General features: G+C 39.1%; 1 long non-coding RNA gene across 2 annotated transcripts in view; it reads left to right on the forward strand.

Moving 5' to 3' along the window:
* Positions 1-18,485, forward strand: part of LOC135306365 (uncharacterized) — a 55,874-nt gene extending 37,389 nt beyond the window's left edge. The window contains exon 4 of one of the 2 annotated variants that reach the window (XR_010367165.1): positions 18,247-18,485. This is a non-coding gene — a long non-coding RNA (uncharacterized LOC135306365). The other variant, XR_010367164.1, reaches the window with a different exon arrangement.
* Positions 18,486-19,204: the final 719 nt, after the last annotated feature.

Raw genomic sequence — 19,204 nt, forward strand, 5'->3', positions numbered from 1 at the left:
GGATTTCTGGGAGTGAAAGGCGCAAATAGGTAGTGCAACACAAATTAGCATAGAGACGGCAAAGGTTATGTGCCTGGTCAGAGGCCAAATTAATTGCATTCATATTTCACATTTCACCAGATTTTCTGCTCACCTTCAGGTTAAGCTGGCATGGCTGGTGAAAAAAATATAAGAAAAATAAAAGCAGAAAAACTACATCATGAAGCTGTGTGCAAACTCATTCATTTGCCTCTGTAGGAGATTCTCACACCTGCCTGATGACAGGCAGCCATCAGAAGGAAAATCAATATATCTGAATCTATTTTTTTCATATGACTGGACCTGTGCAATACAGGGAGGAAAGCTGAGCAGAAAGGTGGCAAGCCAAACTAAATTATTTCTGGATGAAAACTAGTTTTCTGTGAACAAATGAAAATAATCCATTTAGCACTTTCTCACTGGAAATGATGGTCATTCAGGTTAAACCACTGTTGTAAATTGGGGCTCCACTAAATTTTAAGGTAGTAGGAACTAAGAGCCACTAGACCAGTATATATAACCTAGAAATAAAGAGTTCTATCTACATACGATTTTTGCTTCTATTAAACTTAATTCTCACAATATAAGGTAGATTTCATATAGTAGGAGAAAATCTTAGGAAAATTTTAAAATGGGGTCTGTTTATGTTTCACTCCTATTAGACATTCCATATCCATAAAAATCATTATGCAGTGTTCTTTCTGTGTTCTAGGATGTGGAAGAACATTTATGGCTCACAGAGAACAGGAAAAAAAACCCCAAAACTCTGCTATTCGTTAGGTAGCTGTTTTTCTGCATGGCACATTTGGGAAATATGAGGTAATCATTTAGGAGCAAAAAGTTTTTACAAGAATTTTATTACTTGCTGAATTTCACTGCTGCATCCAAGTAGTCCATTTAATAAATATTTATTGAACAGTAAAGTATATTCAGAGTGAGCTCAAAATAAGGAACTGCATTGGAATCTGAAGGAGATGAACATGCTAAGGGTTGATCCAGTCCTGGATCTGTATAAAGTTCTTTGTTTAAGCACAGCAGAAGAGAATTTGCATTAGTGAAATGCAAAATAGAGAAATTAATCAGGAAACGTATTTTTCTGAATAATGTCCTACCAGCTCAACTCATGATGGATTTGTTGTTGACAATAACGTAGGATTAGCATAGGCAACAATTCCACCTCCCTGTAACAGATCCATGAAGGGTTGGAGTGGGAGCATCTGGCAGGGAAGAGTCTGTAGCAAATCAGAAGGGTGCAATTACTGGGAAGCTGTTTGAGTAAAGGTGGACTCTAACATGCACATCAATCAGGGAACTCTGGAGATGAAAATGATGTCTTGGGAAAAGCCTGAGTGAATCTCAGTCAACATCTTGGATAAAGATGGATTTATAATTTCAGGGCTTTACATCTCAGTGAGTTTTATTTCTGTGATACTTACGAAACACAAGGAAAAGTTGAACTCAAAGTGGTTTTATTATGTTTTTTTCTTTTTTTTTAAATACACTGTTATCAAAAGATCTGTGCTACTCTTTTCTTGCTGTGACAACCCCATTTCTCTCTCCAGATATTGGACCTCGTAGCTCTCTCCTTGTTAGACAAAAGTGCTATGCTGAAAATAAATAAGTAATTGCTACCTGAAGGTTCAATTAACTTTCTAATTATCATTCCTTTAAAGTTGGTGACATTACTCCATATTCTGCCTACCTCTACCTGTGGATCAAATTCTGATCTAAGGTATTTTGGCTTACTTTTACCAGCAACGCTGCAGCTCCTGTTCTGCACTCTGCTCTCAAAAACTGGAACGTTTATGAAATATATTTTAAAAAAAAATTTAAAAAAGGAGGAAAAAAAATCCATGACAATGAATTTTCAAGGACAGCCTGGGAAAGTGTTCTGGCTAGAGAAAGTAGAATATAAGGATCAGAGTGTAATCCCAATTGTTTGTATCAGCAAGGTATCCTCGAATTTTTCCAAGGACATCTTGCACTCTATTTTCCACGCTGGTGTTGTGCTTTGGCCATATTTTTAAAATATTGAATATTAGATGTTTATTTTGCAGGTAAGCACCAAAAATTCCAATTCTGGGCACTATTGTCAGGTTCTACATGTACCAGTTGTGGTGAGCAGTGGGGAAATGCATGTCCACCTTTAGCTGTATGGAAGTCTAAGTCACCTCGCCCAAAATAAGTGTTTCCCTTTTCCTCAGCTATTCCTGTGGTCGGTGGCAGAAGGGAGGTGCCCAGAAGGGAGATTTTTATCCCCAGGGAGTGAGTGTGACAGCAGGCTGTACTGCTGTACTTCAGACAGATATTTAGCTTTCAAAAAAGTAATATGAGCCCTTCTTCAGGTATGCAAGGGCTGGCACACAGCCTAAGAGCACAGTTCCTGAGTATTTTCATCCAAGTGAGGGGAGACATAATATCCTCAAATCCTACAGCAGAAGGGACTCGTGTTAGAAAGCAGAGCTAACAGCTGCTGTAATCTTTTCCTAGTGAAATTAATCCCCACAAAGAACTCCAGCAAAGCTCTATTCACAACCTGTGCTTTTCTCACATCCTCTCAACAGGATTGAGCAGACATTGAGTGGTGCTCTCTCCAGCAGTTTGGCTGGCATCCTTGGCATGTAAATAATTTCATCAGTAAATCGAGGAATCTTGTGATTTCTTTAGAATCCATAGCACTATGAGAACCTGAAGTGTGGAAAGCTGAGACTGCTAATCAGAAAGAATCTGTGATGAGATAAGGAAGAAGCAGTTAGTGGTCTGCAGGGTGGTAAGAAGGTGCTTGTTGGCTTTTGGTGTATCTTCTTGGATTAGTGTTTCATCTTCTTAATATGGATTAGGTCCATGAAACTGGAAACTGAGAGGAAAATAGCAGCAGTTCCTGACCAACCCCAGATTGTCCCTGTAACACTTGTAGCACAAGGGCTGCTGGTTACACATAGAAATATCCAGGGGTTTTACCTCACAGTGAAAGTTCTGAGTGAAACTGCAGTGAAGGCAGAATTTCCTTTTTCCTTTCCTTTCCTTTCCTTTCCTTTCCTTTCCTTTCCTTTCCTTTCCTTTCCTTTCCTTTCCTTTCCTTTCCTTTCCTTTCCTTTCCTTTCCTTTCCTTTCCTTTCCTTTCCTTTCCTTTCCTTTCCTTTCCTTTCCTTTCCTTTCCTTTCCTTTCCTTTCCTTTCCTTTCCTTTCCTTTCCTTTCCTTTCCTTTCCTTTCCTTTCCTTTCCTTTCCTTTCCTTTCCTTTCCTTTCCTTTCCTTTCCTTTCCTTTCCTTTCCTTTCCTTTCCTTTCCTTTCCTTTCCTCCTCCCTTTCTTTCCTTTTTCTTCCTTTCTTTTTCTCTTTGCCTTCCTGCTATATTTTTTTTCAGCTACTCTGATCTCCTAATGCCAGACCTCATACAAAAGAGGCAGTGGACATGATAGGGATAAATGAAGCCAATAATTCCAGAGACAGGAAAACAATCCCACACACATCAGTCATATGCTCCAAAGCAGCAAAGGATTGACTGCAGTAAGACAAAGAGACAATCTAAGATTAATAAGTCAAAAGTTATAAATATAATGCAAACACCCAGTTTAAAGATAAAAATACTTGGAATAAAATCATGTGTGTTGATTGGGATGTGTACATTTTAGGCTTTTGGGCAAAAAAATAGATAGAATTCAGAATTCTATAAAATATAAAGTAACATTCCTACTTTGTCTTACAAAACTCATTATTTTGACTCTGTGGCTCATAAACAGAGACAAAAAAATGCACTGAAGATAAAGCAAGACAAAGTGAGCCTCCAGCCCATGATGTGCTGTTTCACCCATGACACCAAGGTGTCCAGCTAAACACATCCTCACTTCCTCTGATGCCCCTGAATTTTCTTCAGCTTTTCTGGGAAAGCAATGGATATTTCAGATGATAGGGTTTCTTCACATGATGCAAGCTGAAGACTGCAGTAAGATGACTTTCTAACCAAAATCTGAAGTGAAGGTCAAAGCGTAGGCTGCAAAACATTGCTTGCTCAACTTGTTACCTAAAGGCCTGAAAAAAAGGTCGGAGACAGTTCAGCTGCACATAGAGAAGGTGTATGCCCCAGGCAGCAGCAGAATCTTCTATTTTTCATGCTAGATAAAAAATAATTGCATTATATATATAATTTTTACCATGTAACATTTTAGGGGTGTTTTTTTCTGTATCTTTTTCTTTACTATATCTTTAGAAAGTCAATTAAGTAATAAAATGTGTTTAAAAGTAAAAGTGACCCCCTATTAGCCAGACATTTTCTAATAAAAACCAAATTATCTTCTACTGAGTATCACACAAGTACACCTGCTTTGTATGGGAAAATTTACATTAATATAGATAATTCTATCTTGACTTGAGGTAAAAAATGAAAACATATTTTCAGCTACTGATAACTATCTTTTTCTAATTATAATAGGTAGGAAAGAGAAAGGTGTAGTTATAAACTCTTATCCTAAATGAAAAATAGATGAGACTGCATTGAAATTTGAAACACTGAAATCTACATGAAGGAAATTATCATAGACTATTGAAATCGTAATAAAACTTGGATTTTAAGTGCAAATACCAGTAATTTAAATTCAGAAATATTAATATTTAATTCTCAACTGGTGTTAATATTGTCTAAAATGGAAAATTCAGAGATTACACAAGCAGAATCTAAGGTATTTTTCCTCTCTCTAGGGACACTGAAGATTTAACTGTAACAGAGACATTTTACTTGCAACAAAATAATGAGGAGTGCCTTGATTTTCATAATATAGCTTTTTCTCTAACCCAGTTATTCTTTCTGTTCTTTTTCTTATAAAGCCACCCAAAAATATAATTCCAAATTTTTCCAAGGACATTCATAAAAGTTGCCCAGAGCAGCCGTGGCTGCCCCATCCCTGGGGGTGTCCAAGGCCAGGCTGGATGGGGATCCAAGTAGCCTGGGATAGTGGAAGTGTCCCTGCCCATGGAAGGGAGTTGGAACTAAAGGGTCTTTAATGTCCCTTCCAACCTAAACATTTTATAATTCTTTGATATCACCAGTGTCACTTCATGTTCAGATGGAGTGCAATGCATCCAGTCTTAAAAAGAAGGAACATTCCAAAATGAAAATGAAGGCTAGGTGCGCTTTTAAAGAGTTGGTTTGTGAAATTCAGGGTGCACACAGGACATGTGCAGACATTTCCAGGTGTGAGACACCTGTCACTCTCCTCTTGTGGGGTTTCTGGGACATCACTGAAGTCCTCCCTTCACTTTTACTCTATTGCAAAAGTGTGCAGTAGCAGTGACACAAACATAATGCACACTTGGTATTTTACTCTGCCATATGTAGTGACTGTAGTGCAGGGAAGTCCTGGTTCTCTACTGATGTTATTTGTCCTTTTGTCAGAAAATTGTGGCTTCCCCTTTGGAAATTCATCTAGCTACAGCATTGTAAAAAACTTGAAAAAACATAGTTTTGAAAACAAGTGGCTATGTTTTTTTTAAAGACTCTTCAATAGTTTATATAGCTCTAAACCATAAAAATAGCATTATTTTATTACTAGCAATATGGAAACAGAAGTTCTAAAGGGGACTGGGAAGGGGGAGAGAAGAAATGTGTGCTGAATGACAGGAAGCTGCGCACTTTTAATGCTGCCTAACAGCTACCTTCTGTGGCTGTGCAGCACTCAAGTTGGAAGTTCAAAGATTGATTAATCATCCACTCAGATGCACCATAAAATTTTAGAGTTTTTCCCTTGGTAGATGTCTGGAACATGTGGGGTAAAAAAAAAAAAGGCAATTTACAAACAAGGACAAGGAAACCTGAATAGCTGTTATGATTTAAAACCAAGCATTTACTGATAAAAGCTGCCTACTCACTTTCAAGTACTTTGATCACAGAGAGTTGACTGCAGTATGTCCTGCCTCACTGAAGACTTCTCTAAACTGGGGCATGCCAGTCCTGTGAGCCATTAAAGCTTTCTTGCATGATGTGTAATTTCAGGATGTGTTGGTTTAGTAAATGATGCACTTTCATATTCAAGAGTGCTAAGAAAAAAGGAAATTAAAAAAAAAAAAACACAAAAGGGAGAAATTAGACCTATGCTAATTCAGACTAAAGCAACACAGCTGAAAAGCTGCAGGAGAGTATTCTGAGGAAGTTATACCCTATTGTTGTGCTATCAGTAAGGACAATTTTCAGGTGTCAGGGAAGAACTGCAGTAGATTTGTGCTCTTGAGTCCCAGCCATCACTGTGCTGAAGGGCAGCATCTGGACATTGGTCATAATCATCCTCTACATCCTCTTGTTCACTGGGGCTCTTGCACAGGAAATCTAATTTTAAGTGCATCCTTGACATTTTCTCCCTCAACAATAATTTGACATTTTCCACATCTTACTACTTATGAAACCTGACATCATGTCAGTCTTCTAGCATGAAGCCACTGCAGTTTTCCTCCTACTTAATTACAACCACGACTGAAGGAAAGTTGTTAGCTGCTGTTGTACAGCATGCACACCTATGGTAAATGATGACACTTCCAGATCATTCTCCTAACTTTATTAGCATATTAATACAATAATGAAAACATACGTATATTTTTGTGTATATTCAGCCATGCATGCATACACGTTTATCTGAATGTTTTGCAGCATACACATCTTTGACAATGAAGAACTGCTCTATTTTCCTTTCACTGTTATTAAGATAAACATTTCCAAAGCCATCTACATCAGTACTTTCCAAATACCTCTGGTGTTCACTTCCCACAGGTTACCTGTGGCTGGGTTACCCCCTTGCAGGCAAGGATTTACCCCAAAGAAAACTGCCCTAAATAGAAGTGAAAGCAGTGTGACTAATTTATACGAGATCCTTTTAACTATTGTGCTTTGATGCAGTATTATCAGAAAGACACAAAACCCCCCTTTCTTGTGGTTCTATGATATCTAGGATTTCAGTCTTTGCACCTGCAGCTTTTCGTACGGCTTGTGGCTGTTTGGAAAGCATTAAGTAGTAATGAATTTAAAGACGTGTTTTCTGACTTGTTTTTACATGAAGCAGAACTTACATAAATGGTCTGATATTAAGGCAGTGATGAGAAAAAATTGTATAGAGTGAAAATTCCTACTGCTTATCTGTAGAAAAAGCCAGGAAATCTCAGGAGTTTCCCAGGGATAAGTGTCTGTGGCCAGAGACACCCTGAGGGGCCATGGTGCCTGAGCCACACTCATCAGGGATAGCAAATCCTGTCCTCACCCTGCTGCTCCCAAGGTTGCTGAATCCTGGATGAGATCCCAGAGGCTTTGGGACAGCTTGGCTGAGCTTCCCAGCGTGGCTGGAGAAGCAGCAGTTCTGTCAGTGTCACTTTGTGCCCCTTTCCCTAACTCCAAAACTCCTGCTGCTTCCTCACAATGGTGTGAACCCTCTGGCAGATCACAGGTAGCACATAACACTGCATGTATCCTATTCCCTTGTTTTTCTTTCCCAGAAAATCCAAACCGTGGTGGATTTACCTCCCAGAATAGATATTTTATTCTGCTGATTGAGGAATTTTAAAAGTTTACTCATGCTCCGTATTCAGGCAGCAACAATCCCCACTAGCCAGAGGTGAAACAACGCATGCTGCTCAAGCAATTTTGGGATGGGGAGCTGGCAAGGGAGTGCCAAACTTCAGGGACAGGCTGGTTGGCTGGCATGGCTGTGCTCTTACCCATCTGCTGAAGTGGCAGAGTGCCTGCTTGAAAATTACTCAGCTCTGCAAAAGTGCATTGTGCACTGTAGGTGAAAAAAGGCAGCTTAAACATTCCTATTTGTCTTGTGAGAAACAGGTATTTTCAGGAGTTTTCAGCTGAATTCCTTTACATGTCCGTGTGTGGGTGTAGATATATATATATATTTATGCTACAGATATGTAATATGTGTGGACACAGATATACAAGACACTTGTTTCTTCCAAGGTCAGAAAACATTTATCTTCCATTTATCTCCTTAAAATTTTGGATCCCTGTTTCTCTGCCCTTCACGTGTAACTCAGTGCAGAGAGTGAGGAATGTTCCATTCCAGTTAGGCAGGCTCCCACCTCAACTGGCAAAGGCACCTCTCCCCTTCCCTCTTCCTCCTAACTGGCTACTGAAATCTGTACTGCACTGTTACTACAGTGTGAAAAACAAATCCTTTGAAGCTGCTGAGCTCCAGGATCCCACTCTCATATGGACACAGTAAAGGAGGAGTTTGGGGTTTTCATGCTTGCAGCTCTGCTCTCCCTGGTGATTGAACAGAAGCAGCTGAGACTGATTTCTTTCCCTCACTACCATCACTCACTTTTCATCTAAAAATGTCAGCTGAGTTTCAGGGTGAAGTCTGGATTCATCTGGTCAAATTAACCTTCTCAACAGTCTAAAAGGGAGAGCTGACCTTTGCTGAGGTATAACTTATGTCTAAGGCTCTAAGGAAATCTTTAGAACTTACAGATGGTTCTATGAGTGAGCTGCTGTCTTGAAATTAGGAACACTATTTGTTATATGCAGAACTTTTGTCAAAACAAAACACAAAAAAACCCTAATATTTTTCTTTGCATCCTGAAACAACCTTTAAATGGAGCCTCAGTTTCCACTGTAACAAAAATATCAAACTCTGAACTTGTTTTTTTCTTCTTATATGATTGCTATAATATGCAGTAGATTTTATTTTGAAGCATATAATTTTCATCTCTGTCTATGAAGAATTAATCCTGAGTAGGATCTTATTTCTTGACTTTAGTTTAGGAGGAAAGGAAAAGCTGAGAGGTATCTCTGTGTGTCCCAGAACAGGGAAAGGAAAAAAAAATCTATAACTGACATCCATGGATTTTGCAAGCTCACTGTTGGATTACATTTTATATAGCAAAAGAAAATGGGAAAAAATACTGGTGGAAATTAAAGAAAAGCTAAATTTGATACAGCTGTGTCAGGGTTTTAGATTTGGGGTGTTTTTCTAGTCATTACAATAACTCAGGGCAGTATGCCATGTGTCCCAAGTCATTTCCTGTGCAATGGCAATTTGTTGCTTTGCTCTTTTCGGTTTGGAATCTGACTTAGTGTTGACTCTTGACTTACCTTGATCAGTATCATATATTATAGGGGAGTGTAAGGAAAACATACCCAGGGTCAGCTGCAAGAGTTAATTCAGATTAAACCTTGCATGTGAGACTATTTTTAAAAAAGCATGAATTGCAGGAGTTGCAGGTTCTCTGCTATTGACAAACATCTGTCCCACTTTCCCTCCCAGACTACAAGGAACAGCTGAAAAAGGTCCAGGGACACAGGAGTGCATCTCTGAGCTCAAAAGTGTTCTTGGCATTTTCCTTGAATAGATGGTTATTTCAGCAACTTAAAACCAGGGGGATGATGCTGAAGTTGTCCCTGTGACAACTTCAGCTGGGAGTAAAGTCACAAAGCAGAAGCAGAAAATCATCTGAGAAAACTAGAAGACTGTATTTCCATGCATTAATCAAAAGAACACTACTCCAAGTGCAAAACAGCCTTGGGAAGTGGATAGAGGCAAGAAGGAGTTATCAGTAGCAGACTTTAGTATCAGCTTGAAATTTAGGTTCCACAGAGATGGACAGAGAATCACAAAGAAATGAGCATCTGTTCAGCTTCCAGTGATGCTAAGCAATCTTATTCCTCTGGCACAGATTTATTTATATGGAGTGAGGCACTGAAACAAAATGTTGGCTTAGCCTCAATCTGTTTTATATTTTTAATTTTTTTTTTTCCAGTCCGGTGTCATGAAAACCATTTTGTTTTGCTGCAATTGTAAGTTATGTTTCTATTTTCATTTTTGGCATTGTGGAAAATTGCTCTTGCCAGGTAAATATTGACAATTTAAAAAGGCTCACGTGAAAAGTGAATGGAAATTGTGTGGAAATTCGGGGGCTGTCCTAAATTTATAAACTTTTCCTGCCACAATCCTCTAGGAAAATAATATAGAGCTACACTTGCATTTTCAAGTACCTCTGTATATGAACTCAAAAGCCCAAGGTATATTTCAAATGCATAGTTTTTGGTCAACTTAGAAATTGAAAAGCAGCTGTGTTTCAGATCAAATAAGTCCCCCAAGGTAAAATACTTGGTTTAAAAGTAGGTTGTTTTGGATCTGCCTATAGCCCAAGGATTTCAACAGAAAGATTCAAAGGTCCTAATGAAAATTTGATCATTGTCTCCTGAGAGAGCAGGGTTTTGTGTGAGAATTCAGCCTGCCTGCTTGGGTTGGAACAGCCCTTACAGCTGCGTTTCAGCACCTAGCCAGAACAAAAATGAACACATAACTTACTTTTCCTGCAGCCTCATTAAAATTGAACTAATTTTTGAGAACATTATGCCGTAGTTCCATACTTCATAATAAACTGTTTATTTTTTTCCCATATAAATGAGTGTGAACCATTAAGCTTTCAACAACAGCACCTAAATAATGAGGAGGAACACATTTTTATAATGAGGATAATTGTAATTGCACAACTTTCCAAGTGATGCAGTAAATTTTCTCTCAGCTGTAAGATTGGCCTTTCTGTAAAATAAATGCTTTAGTTTATCTTTAAGTTATTAAGCTCATTACAGAAATGACTGTATAAAGTTTGCTGGCCTAAATTTTCTAGAACAAACTGACTAAAGTTTATCCTGTGCTTAAAATCTTTGAGTCTTTGGAAGTATCATTTACCTCATCATTGAAATCCAATACATTTTTGCCATTTTCAACACACAGATTTTTCTCCGCTGCCTGCCATGTTATTGTTAATTAATATAACATTAAAATTATTTATAATGACAAGCAAGAATCAAAATTTTCTGCACAGGAAAAAAAGCCCCTGGTGTCCAGGTGATTCTAACCCACTCTCACTAGCTGCTATCCTCAGCAGGGATTCCCTGCTGCATTCCCTATTTCCAGCCACATCAAATGTCAAAACCCAGTTTTCTCTGGGGTGTGGGATGAAAGTCACATAACTGCAATTGTGTCATTACTTGGAATTAACATTTTCTTTCCTGGTTTGTTTACCTAGTAGCCCCAGGGTTAGAGGCAGCCAATTAGACAGGGTCTGTTCTGGTTCTTCACGAAGAGGGGGAGACAATTAGTGGGAACACCTTCCTGCCCACTCCTGCTACACAGGCAGTCACATTCACTCCTTGCTTTAGGGTTTGGGTCATGAAGGCTTGAGGAGAGCTCCAGTTCTCCTTCAGCCTCCCACTGTCCTTTAAGTTACTCAGCAGAGCTCCACAGAACAGGTGGGTGGTTATCCTCAGAGGTGAAATGAATGTGTCTTCTTCCATTTGTTTCTAAGGATATATTTGATTTCCCTTTTGAGGTCAAGGCACATAAGTGATCATACAGCATTTGGTGCTTCCAATTAGTAGCCTTTCTGGTCCAAAATCCAATATCAGAACCTAATGAATGGCCCTTCAGGGTTTAACAGAATTGTCAGAAAAATAGGAAAAAATCTTCTTCCAGCACTCTATGAGGAATTTATTTTCTGTCCCCTTCTTTTTTCCTCAGCTCTCAGGAACACAGATGCATAGGGCTTAGCTGCTCAGAGCAGCAGACAGATTGATTTGTTCATGTGTCACCTTAACAAAACAAACAGAATGGACAACTAGAGAAGAAATATCAGAGGGAGCTGAAAAGATGATGAAAAACACTAAGTGATGATACACAAAATGATGTGATTATTTATCTAAGGACTTCCACCCCCCACACCCATCTACCCACTGCAGTTCAAACAGGTTTTTCCTTTGAATCACTTCATCATATAAAATATGAATCAGGATCCAGTGAAATGTTTATTTAATTAACTGTCACCAGGCTGAAACAAAAAGGAAAAGTCTATCCTACCAAAATATGCTAAAAATAAGGATGGCAGAACAACAAAGCAATTGTTTCAAGGATCTGAGCTTTTGTGCAGCGCTCTCCTGAATATTGGTTTGCTTTTTCTGTTTGACTGCTTTGCTGTGGTGTTGAACAGTCAAACTGCAGCCCCGAGGCAATGGATGTTCATTTTCACCAGACACCCAGCCCAGCTCTGTGATTAGCACCTCCACACTGAGGCTTTAGCAATTTGGGCTGCTAACACCCTTTGGGGCTGCCAGTTCTGATATGGGCATTAGTCTGTGCATCGTCCCCTTTAATGTCATTTTTAAATGTTTAATAATCTGATTGGGATAAATGGTCTGGATATTTATCTCCTTCCTCTCAGAGAGTGATCCCATTAGTGAATTCAATCATTTCAAGAGGGTCAGGCTCACTTGCCAGAGGCTCAGGTAGAATTTAGCACGGGATTCATTTCTTTCCATGCACTGTGCTCCTACCAGAGGTATCATAAGGGTCCATTTTTTCACCATAAAATAGAGTGCAAGCTGCCAAATGCCAGTGTAAAAACCAGTCCTGCTGAAAGCATGCCCAGCAACCGTGAGGCCCTTCAGCCCAGCTAACCCTTTGTTTTCCCTGGCACTCTGGATATTTGAGCATTGATTTACTTGTTCCTGGCTAGGAGACAAATGCATCTTTTCCTTCAGAAGGAATTTCTGCTTGTCTCATGGAAGAGAAATTCCATTTAAGTCAACAGAGAGACTTCAAATACAACAGAATGCAGCTAATAGACTTTTCTTGTAAGGTACCACTGCAAAACCTCAAAAAAAGCCCTGTTAATTACGTAAAGAATGCTAAATTACTGTTGTACTCTGTGACTCTTCCTTCTTGCCATTCACCCATTTGTCCCAAAATTAAAATCTGGCACATGTTTAGATTACAATTAAATCACTCTCAACTATTTCTTGCTCATGCCAAAATAGTAGCTCTAGGTTTGAAAAAATTATCTGAGGTAGGCAAGTTTTGAAAGTCCCTCCTCTGATTGCCAGCACACACTTCACTGAATCACATTGATTTAGCCTAAAGAAATTCCCATTTGCAGGAGGTTTGGGGCACACTGGCCCTCTCCAAGTGCTGTTTTAATGAATTACTTGGATTTGATTATGGTGAGTCACAGATCATTAAGAGGGTGAGGAACTGCCAGGCCATATCCTGGACCAAAACTAAGATGTCATGAGGACTTTGTGTACCAGGCTTGTGACGTCTGTCTGCTGCTGTCAGTTTTTTTGTACTGCCAAATCAGTCTTCTAATACTGTCTTGCAGATTTTAGTCAGCTGATTTAAGTTTAATATCACTGACTTTTAACTAGGTGTTTTTTATTCTTTTGCACACCAGTAAATTCATGGTGAAATCCTTCTGGAGCACTGACTCGTGTCCTAGATTTCCCCCTCTCGTGATGTTAAGAAAGTATGAATGGTCCCCATAATTTTTCTTATTCTGGACAGGAATGGTATTAAAATGTAATGTAGAAAATTATTGACAAAGCAGGAATAATGAATGACAGCTTTTGTCTGCTCTGAGATTTACCGTGTGGTTACAAACTCATCAATGTATCACAGATGAATATTTTGCTCCATGTGCACACATGTTCACTTTTTATTTTTTGCCTGGTGCCTGTCATGAGGAGCGGCTGTAAATTCCCAAGGAGACACCCTGTGAGGAATGAAATCAGATGTTTAATTCAGTACCCTGGGCTTCTCTCCTAAAGAGGAAAAGCCTTACAGAAGACACTGAACACGGTACCAAGTAAAGACAAAACTCTCTCACGGAGGAAATGCCAGTGGGAGAAGATAGGTTTCTTTCTGCCAGTGGTGCTTGTGCTTTCAGGAGGCAGATGCCTCATTCACATTCATATAAACACAAGGAAAAGCCCAGCCCTTCTGGTTTGTAAGGTTAGAAACATGAACTTGGACAAAAAGAGCAGGGCAGATCTTTGCAGCTGCATCTCCAAACCTCTTCCCTCTGGCAACCTGCTGAAGCCTCTCTCCAGAAAGCTCATCTCTGGTGCTCTGAGTGCCAGAGGGAGGGAACACTAAGTAAAATGGGGTTTTGTTTCCTCCTTCCCTGGGCAGAGTGGGCAGCACCCTTCCCCTCCCTTCCCTCCCTCTGCCGTGATTCCTGCCCTGTGCTGGGCACAGGCCACAGGGCACGGTCCCTGCTGCAAAGAGCAGAGCTGCTCACTTGGCTCCCTGGCAGCCCTGCCAGAGCCTGCCAGTGGGACTCACATCCTGGAAATCACCACTTGAGAGCACAGACAGGCAGGCAGGGAATCAAGACAGACAACATTAGACGCAACTCGATTCCCCTAGGATATTCAGGGTACAAGTTGGATCCACAGAGGCTTTTTTTAGCTGTGACCATCTTTCTGTGCTGAAAGTTGCCTAGTTCTTTTTCCTTTCTCTTTTTTTTTTCTGCCCTGCAGATAGACACAGGTTCAAAGACATTTACAAAATAGATCTGAACTAATGTAATGCTTATTATTATGGACAAGCACAGTCTTACATCTGGGAAGTGTTTAGCCCAAAGGACTTGCATTTTCCCTCTGCTATTCCTGAAAGTGAAACATATACAGCAATGCAAGTTATCTTCCACCAGTGTGAAAATTCTGACTCCATTTCAACTTAAAGTCTGAGGGTTGCTGAAAGCACTCAGTGAACCTTGTTCCTGGAATTTATCATGCCTATCTTAAGGCATCTCGTTGAGCTGTCTCAATACCTTGGATTCCTTCTCTGGGTGGCGGGTCTTTGCTTGGTTTGTATTCCTAGTTTTTCCCTCTTTCTTGTCACAGAACTGAATGCTTAAGTGACTCTTCTTAGAGAAATCTAGGTCTTTTTCCATGTTTATTTTTAAATGGTGGACAGAGATTTGCACCATTTTTTAGTGTTTTCTTGCTTTCCTAGTTTGTATGCTGCCAACACTTCTGCTTCTATCTGATTTGAGTTTTTAATGTGGCTGTGACCACCCTTGTTTTCTGCTTTCCTATCAGAAAATGATGACTGAGCCTTTGAGAAGCCTCTGCTGAACAGTCACCCCAAATGCTCTCACTATGATGAGTTGTTTCCGTTAGAAAGTGTTGGCAACTCCTGCAGTGGAGTTTCCTCTCTTTTTTAAAAAAAATAAACCTTTGATGTTTTACTCCGCTCCAAGTTATCATCATCTACAACACTAAATGTCTCACATGTACCAAAAAAGTGATGCAGGTGTCCTATATAAAGAAAATATTTTGAGGTGAAAGGATGCTTTCTTGACATCGGGGAAGCATCCTCCAGTTACAATTTTACTTAAAATAGAAGGAATACCCTTTGTAACATATTGCTAACTGAAGCAGCTGCAGAATATCTTCATTAGTTAAACCAGCCTGTATTTTTTAATGGGAAGCCAATATGGGGTGCAGTGTGAGTCCATGTGCCTTATCTCAGATGTGGACCTTGGTATCCACTACACTCAAATTCTCTTGGTCCAGGGAAAAACCTTTGCACAAAAAGGAGTTAAGAGAAGCCTGCCCTGGCTCTTAGTGCATCCTGTGCCCCAGAGCACAGGCAGGCTCAGGGGCGGGAAAAGGGGGTGACAGACCCCTGAAACTGTGCTGGGCCACATCCCTTTGGAGAAGAAACAGTGGCCAGGGAATGGGTGTAAATATCCTGTGTGATAATGGTGGTGGTTTGAGTCAAAAGTGCATTTCTTTCATCACCCACGTTTTGTCTTTCTTAAACAAGTACAAGTGGCACTGTTATTCGTCTTTTAAACAAAAACATAACCAGGTAATTCCTCAGAAATGGAAACATTTTTGTTAGGTTTGTGTGTTCATGAACATATAGGCAGTTACTGTTAGCCTAGAGAAGCCATTGCCATTTAGTGGCAATTTTATGTAGGTTTTATAAGTCTGTTTAACTCTCCTGTTTCCCCCAAATGATTGTTACCTTAGCAACTGCCAAGTTGCATACACAAGCTTGCTCTGAGAAGCTGAGCTTAACAAAGTAAAGTATCAGTGTTTGAGGAGTCATCAGGAGCACAGTGTTTATTGTGGGCTTTTAACTCTCATATATCCTTACCTACATAGGTGGTGCAGTCTTTCATTTCATGTTTCCAAAAACTTGAAATTGAAAAAGGAAACAAACCAAAAACCACCACATCCCAAACCTCTTAGCAGCTAGTCAGCCATAGCATCAATTTTGTTCTTTCCTCTTCTTTCAGCTCCCCAGCTCTTTTCAAAAACTAATATTTCATTCATAAGAAGGGTGATCAAGCCTTCAAGGTCAGTGAGGTGTGAACTGGGTTAAACAGGAGGCAAGGTCATTCATATTCACTTCTTGTGTCCATCCCATACACGTTGTGATCTACATACAGACTATGGCATTTACCATGGAGGAACGTGTTGGGATAAATTCAAATTAATTTGAACTTTTTACCAGCCACTTAAATCTAATTATTATTTTGTAGGATTTGAAAAAAATAAGTTAGAAAATCATATTTTGCTGTCTTATCCTCTGTACTGTTTAATTTAAATGTGCAGGAACTTCAACCTTTTATGCAGTAAATGATACAGATGCATTTTACATCAGTCATGTTGGGTTATTCTTCCCCTTCCCCCACATAGTACCCATTAGGCAATTCTCAAATCTAAAGAAATACTTGTCCTGGCACAGGAACACATCGCAGTTTGTTGCAAGCAGCTTGTCAGAGAGGCCGGGCTTTTATGCTTGTTTTCCAGCTGATTTCCTGAGGTGTAATCAGACAAATGATTTATCCAAGGTTGTACAGCAAGTCATTGGCTAAGCCAACACTGTGAGATCCTGAATGCTCCCCTTTCCCACATTTTTGTTTTCTTTACTTCTGCCACAACACTCCATTGCTATGCTGAAGTCCCAAGACAGTGATCTTAAAATTGAACATTATTAATATCAATGAAGTTTTTTGTATCCAGAGTCATCAGGGTTGTTTTTTGTTGGGTTTTTTTTTGGTTTATTTGGTTGGTTGTTTTACAGAAATTCCTAGATTTGCTTTTAGCTCAACACTTGAATGGAAAAAATCAATTCCTTCAATTTGAGTATCCTGCTGAACACACAATTTGGAAGATATTTCTTCCTTCATTTTGTTCTGAATCCAATAGAGACCACTTCTGTGGGACATTATACCTATAGTACAAAGCATGAGCCACTAAGAAATAGACATCAGGAAATTACACCAAGTGTAATGACTTTAATTTGAAATCTATTTCAAATTGGTTTTCCTATACAATGACTGAAGATCATAAATTCAAGTCAGTTTTCTGGAGGAGTGACATAGCCACACCACTGGTAGTCTCAGACACCTGTTCTTGGGACTAGTGAGGCTTTTATGTGTAGAGTTACATGGGTAAACAAAGAATCAGGCAAGGCTAAGCCTTTTAATTCTGTACAAACCTTTTAATTTTGTATGTGCCTGAGTCACAGCCATCCAATTCTATGTTAGCCAAGGGAGGGGAGAAAAACAGGAAGGGAAAAGAGGGAGAGAGATTAAAATTCAAAGCTTCACTGACTAACTCTCTCTTACAGATTGCCCCATCACAGGCAAAAAGTCAAAATCAGCACTTTAATGAAGTGCATTAGGAAGAATTTGTTTCCCTTTCCTGCAGGTGAAACAGAGCTGAGGCTTCCATTTATCACAGCACGTCAGCATTCCAATACAGTATTCAACCAGAGTTTTATTGTACTGAAACACAGTTTCAAAGTTAGGGCATTTATTTTATATCCTGTTCTCTTTCAATCTTCTAGTTCTGGTCTTTTGCAAATATTTATATCAAAATCTTTTGTGTGGTTGAGCATTATAATCATGTTTCTTGGCTCTTTGTGCTTTTTTTTTGACCAGGCTGTAAAGGAGTGTGGGGCCTCAGAGCTCAACATTGAAATGGGCTAGGTGGGAATACAGTCTTTCTCTTGAAAAAGATTTTTTAACAAAGGAAAAAAAAAGTAAAGAAAAAATAGATTTAAGTCTGATACCACTGATGGTTTGCATTGCAGGGTGGTGCAGTTCTTCCAGCCTGTCATAAATCTGTTTGGGGCGTCGGGGTGTGAAGTACCTGTGCAAAGATGGCTCAGAACTAAAGCAAAGAACTGTGTATTTCCATTAAATGTGAGAAAAAAAGTAAAAAAGGCCTAACTTGACAGCCTGCAACCAAAAATATTATCAGACAGTGAGCAGAGAGCAATAAACTGCAGCTGGAGTTAGTGCAAAACAAGGTGTCCAGCCATGCCATTTCAAGGAAAAATTTAACTGAAAAGTGATGGGGTTATTCCAGTTACCAAAAAACATGGCAGCATAAATTATTATCTGGAAATTTTCTTTTGTTTCTGATCTCTCTTCCCAGATCCTGAAAAGACCATTAGCATTACTACATATATGAATCAACACTGTATATTCTTTTTCTGTCTTCACCAATGGACTCTAAAATGTGACTTATCAAGTGTGAGGTCAAAGGTAAAAGCTGTATCTTAATATAAAACAAAATCAAAAATCCCCAGGTAAATGAGTTAGTTTTCTTATGTGCATAACAGCAGAGGCTTGGGTACTGTACTGATGCAATGATGAACCTCACTAATGAACTAATTAGCCAGCCTGCACACACTGTGTTGTTCCTCAGTGCTGTATCTGATAAAGACATTTGAAAATAAAGGAATTGTCATGGGACAGAAGAGCATCAATCCTCTGTTGCTTGCCAAGCTCCAGTTCAGCAGTAGTTTGCCTGACTTGGATTTTCCTTTTATTCTGCCACACGTAAACAAGGTTGGTTTATATTTTCTACCTCCAGTTTTTCATTGCTTCCTGAAAATCAAGAAAAGATAATGCTTATCAGGAAGGGCAATAAACTAGAAAATATCTGATATCTCAGTGGGAAACTTGTGAAGAAATTATTATATTTGGCATTCATGTTCTTTGTATTTATGACAAAATTTTCCAGACTTGGAGTTGTGTAAGGGTTAATATTAGTTAGATTTTTAAAAATACTTAAATACAGGCTGTGCTGAAGATTAAGAGTAATATTTTTATTGTTATTAACGTAAATAATGGATGAGCTAACCACTGTGACAGTAGCTCTGTGTTAGCAAAGTTTGAATACATATGAGTGGAATATATATTTACTTAAAGTACATTTAAATAGTGGTTGATATCTTAGGAAATGAGAGGTGTTAGTCATAAATTAAAAATCTCAGCACTGAAAAACTTATTTTACCTTGCTTTGTTTCTGGAGGGTGTACACAGAAATTAAATAGTCTAATTCATAAAAAAGGGCTGCATTAGATTCAATCCAGAACAGCTCAGTTGCC

This window comes from Passer domesticus, chromosome 8, assembly GCF_036417665.1.
Source record: "Passer domesticus isolate bPasDom1 chromosome 8, bPasDom1.hap1, whole genome shotgun sequence".
In the NCBI taxonomy this organism is placed as follows: Eukaryota; Metazoa; Chordata; class Aves; order Passeriformes; family Passeridae; genus Passer; species Passer domesticus.